Genomic DNA, 5,141 nt, shown 5'->3' on the forward strand with positions numbered 1-5,141 from the left:
GTCATGTTCTCGAAAGCAGGTGGAGATGATCTGAGCTTTGTGACATGGTGCATTATCCTGCTGGAAGTAGCATCAGAAGATGCTCCACTGTGGTCATAAAGGGATGGACATGGTCAGCAATAAAACTCAGGTAGGCTGTGCTGGTTAAACCAGGCCATGTTGGTACTAAGGGGCCCAAAGTGGACCAAGAAGATGGATGGATCCATGTTTTCATGATGCTTCCACCAGATTCTGAGCCTAGCATCTGAATGTGGAGCTGAAATGGAGACTCATCAGACCAGCAACGTTTCTCCATCTTCTATTGTCCAGTGTTGGTGAGTGTGTGTGAATTGTAGCCTCAGTTTCCTGTTCTTAGCTGACAGGAGGCACCCGCTGTGGTCTTCTACTGCATCCTGGTCCAGACAACTGCTGCTCACTGGATATTTTCTCTTCTTCAGACCATTCTCTGGAAACCCTAGAGATGGTTGTCTCTAGACAAGCGTTGATGGTTGCTGCCATGTGATTGGCTGGTTAAATATTTGTGTTAACAGCAGGTGAACAGGTGGTGAATGTATATAAAACACAGATATTTTTTAACCAATCAGAACTTCTTTAAGTTGCTAATTTTCCCAGAACATAGAGTTACTTTCACTTTTGCAGTGTGAAAATTCCCTCCTCCAGTTTTTATGGCACCTCTCATTTATTAACCAGAGAGGCTAATGATTTAGCTTTAGCTTTACACAGCTAGCAATGCTGAGCAAAAATATTTCATGTTTCTGTGCAGTAATGAAACAACCTGAACTCCAGCTCCCTGACCGTCCTGCTTCTGCTGTTGCATATCATGTCTGGTTTCCTCCAGGTCATGTGTTTGTAAGCTGGATGTGTGACTTGGACCATTCCAGTCTGGAGTCATTGTGCATCCGTCCCACAGCTACAGCAGTGTGATGGTGTCACGCTCGCTCTTGACTCAGCTGGCAGCAGGAGTTGCTGGATAAGACGGATTTATTTCACCTCATCAGGAAAGCGTCTCCTCTGCTGCACAACCAGTTTAGACTCCTTATTAAGCCGCTGGGAGGGTGGACATCGCATGTGTTCAGCCAGCTGGAGCACAAATGGCTTTTTTTTAATTTAGTTGGCTTTTCGGGAGATATTGACACCAACACTTGTTCCTCTGAAAGGTCAAAGGCTTAAACCCTTTTAAATCCATCACACTGCTAAGTGAAAGAACAATACAATGTCAGAGGGAGGAGAGAAGATTTACTCATCTTATAAGGACATTGCAGAACATATTTTAGAAGCATTTTTACAACATTTTTCACCTTCAACTTTGATAAAAATAACATCATCTTCTCCAAGGACTCACAAGGAAAACACCTCCTACAAGCCCTCACCGGCTCCTTAATTCCCAGTACCAGAAGGTGGTCCTGATGGAGAGGACAACTTAGTACTAGATGGTGGTCCTGATCAAGTGGAGCACATGTCTGTTACATTATCTAAAGTCAAACATGCAGCTTTCATTAAGTAAAATCATGTTTTATAATTAAATGATGTAATTTTAGCTTCACATACAACAGCTTAAAATTTACTAGAATAATTTGTCATTCTGATGGGTTTAGTTTGTAAAACTTCCACTTCCACCTCCAGACCAGAGGGGGCAGTAGTGTGCAACCGAGTGCCTGGTAAAGAGCAGCCAACTGTTAGATGTTTGTCCTCGAACATTTTCTTTTGCACTCAGTTTCCATGTTTATCAGGTTTATCTGTGCAGGACAGGAACAGTCTGAAGATCTGCTCCAGAATCAGAGTCCAGTATGCAGGTCTGAGACTGAAGATCTGCTCCAGAATCAGAGTCCAGTATGCAGGTCTGAGTCTGAAGATCTGCTCCAGAATCAGAGTCCAGAATCAGAGTCCAGTATGCAGGTCTGAGTCTGAAGATCTGCTCCAGAATCAGAGTCCAGTATGCAGGTCTGAGTCTGAAGATCTGCCCCAGAATCAGAGTCCAGTATGCAGGTCCGAGTCTGAAGATGTGCTCCAGAAACCAAAAGTGATCATGAATAAATCGGGCCGCCCTCTGTGTGAACGCTTCCTTTTAATGCTGTCTGGATGACGCAGATTCTGTAACTCTTCTATTCATTCTCTTTTTATGGAGAGCCTGCAATCGAACGAAATAACATAATATGGATAAAGTTTGAATTGAATTAAACTAAAGTCTCCAGGACCACGTTGTGCACAGAACTTTGGAACCAGCTCTGATTTGTATTTTGGCCTCAGAAAGCTGTAAATTCAGACTCCTGGTGTTGTTCATTGTTAAATCTGTCACTGTGCTGAGGAGAGGATGCTGCAGGCTTAAGCTTTTCTGGCTACAGAGTCAGAATGAAGAACATATGTCTGAGCTAGATTAGTTTGATTGAAATTAAAACATTTATTTATTTATCTATCGACCTCTTTATTTAAGTTTTTCTCCTCTTTTTGAAAAAAAAGAGAAGAAAAAAATTTTAAGAAAAAAAAAAAAAAGAAATGAAAACATTTTATATGTTGAAGTTGAATGTGAGGTGTTTGTTATGGAAGCCGATAGCAGCCGTTATTAGCTATTCTAACTTTAATCGTTACCTCGACATAATGAGGACCGTTTTCTCATGATTATCTTATTATTAAGGTGGACTCAATGTAAGTGTGTGACACCTGATTTCAATGATTATCCAGGCTTGATAATAATAAAATCTGACGTGTTGATCAGTGATAGATGTTGCTCCATTTGACGTCAGCTTGTGTCCGATGTACTGAGGCATCCCAGTACAGAACAGCTCTGTACTGGGAAACACACACACACACCCCGCCGACAGCCCCACAGAGCTCCTTCAGAGACAGACTGCTGCATCCTAAGCATGAAGGAGTGCTTAGAGAAGGTCCGTGATTCTCCCAGTAGACGACAAACACACTCAAAATCCAGTATAATTTATTAAAGGTCACATTATGCAAAATTCACTTTCTAAAGGTTTTCTAACAGTCATGTGGGTCCTATATTCTGTGTATGAGGCCCAAAAATAAGAAAATTTTGTCTCCTCTCTCATTTGCTTTCTCCACTCTTTAGCAAATGTGTGCACAAATAGATGAATCTGAAATCTTTCCCTTTGTGACCTCACGGAGGAAAATATCCACATGGATACTGCCACTGACCAGCTAGCTGAGCTTACCCTCAGAAATCACCAAGCGGGCGCCAGCGAAAGCTGGATCTTCTCCCAGAGAGGGGCTTGGACAGGCACCACTCATGAACATTTAAAGGTTCAGACCCAGAAACAGTCCGTTCTCTGTAGAGCTCACTATAGCTGCTTTCGGAATGGCTGAAATTGAAGACCAATGCTGAATTTGGGGTGATACACTTTGAAATCAATGTTGCTGGATCTCTGATACCCATTTGAAGTTGTTGAATAAATAAATGTATAATGTGGGACCTTTAATGTACATACTTAATATAACTTATTTTTCTAATTCTCATATATTAACAACCAGTAGATTTCTGGGGAGAGCCTGTGTGGGGTTTACATGTTCTCGGTGTATTCATGGGTTTTTTCCCGGCTTTCTCCCACAGTCCAAAGACTAGCATGTTAGGCTGATTCTCTAAACTCTCTCTAGGTGTGAGTGTGAGTTTGACTGAATGTTTGTCTCTCTGTGTTGGTTCTGGGATGGACCAGGAGCAGCTCCAGCCCCTCCCAACCCTTCATTAGAATAATCAGTTACCTTTTTTCTCCAGATAATGAGATAAATAGTCCCATTATTACGAGAAAACAATGCTAAAAAAAACATGCAAGTCTGGCCGCTGTCAGCTTCGGTAATTTGTTCATTAGGGGCAGTATTTTTTTTTTTTTTTAAACAGATATAACATTTAGCTTTTTCTAATGGATTTACCAGACTTTGTTTAGTTGGATCAGAACAGTTTATTCATATTATTGTACAATTTAAAATAAAAGCTACCTGTAACTACAATTAGATTATTCTGCTATCAGACACGTTTAACCGATAGAACTCCATCCCATGTTATTTTTTATAAAACCAGTCTGTAGCAGCTGAAGCTTTTAAGCCCAGTATAAACCAGTCTGTAGCAGCTGAAGCTTTTAAGCCCAGTATAAACCAGTCTGTAGCAGCTGAAGCTTTTAAGCCCAGTATAAACCAGTCTGTAGCAGCTGAAGCTTTTAATCTCAGTATAAACCAGTCAGTAGTAACTGGAGCTTTTAATCCCAGTATAAACCAGTCTGTAGCAGCTAAAGCTTTTAATCCCAGTATAAACCAGTCTGTAGCAGTTGGAGCTTTTAATCCCAGTATAAACCAGTCTGTAGCAGCTGAAGCTTTTAATCCCAGTATAAACCAGTCTCTAGCAGCTGAAGCTTTTAATCCCAGTATAAACTAGTCTGTAGAAGCTGAAGCTTTTAATCCCAGTATAAACCAGTGTGTAGCAGCTGGAGCTTTTAATCCCAGTATAAACTAGTGTGTAGCAGCTAGAGTTTTAATCCCAGTATAAACCAGTCTGTAGCAGCTGAAGTTTTTAATCCCAGTATAAACCAGTCTGTAGCAGCTGAAGCTTTTAATCCCAGTATAAACCAGTCTGTAGCAGCTGAAGTTTTTAATCCCAGTATAAACCAGTCTGTAGCAGCTGGAGCTTTTGATCCCAGTATAAACCAGTCTGCAGAAGCTGAAGCTTTTAATCCCAGTATAAACGAGTCTGCAGCAGCTGGAGCTTTTGATCCCAGTATAAACCAGTCTGCAGAAGCTGAAGCTTTTAATCCCAGTATAAACCAGTCTGGAGAAGCTGAAGCTTTTAATCCCAGTATAAACCAGTGTGTAGCAGCTGGAGCTTTTAAATTCCAGTATAAACCAGTCTAGCAACTGGAGCTTTTAATCCCAGTATAAACCAGTCTGGCAACTGGAGCTTTTAATCCCAGTATAAACCAGTCTGTAGGAGCTGAAGCTTTTAAGCCCAGTATAAACCAATCTGTAGCAGCTGAAGCTTTTAAGCCCAGTATAAACCAGTCTGTAGCAGCTGGGGTTTTTAATCCCAGTATGAACCAGTCTGTAGCAGCTGGAGCTTTTAATCCCAGTATAAATCAGTCTGCAGCAGGTGGAGCTTTTAATCCCAGTATAAACCAGTGTGTAGCAGCTGGAGCTTTTAA

This window comes from Melanotaenia boesemani, chromosome 5, assembly GCF_017639745.1.
Source record: "Melanotaenia boesemani isolate fMelBoe1 chromosome 5, fMelBoe1.pri, whole genome shotgun sequence".
NCBI lineage: Eukaryota > Metazoa > Chordata > Actinopteri > Atheriniformes > Melanotaeniidae > Melanotaenia > Melanotaenia boesemani.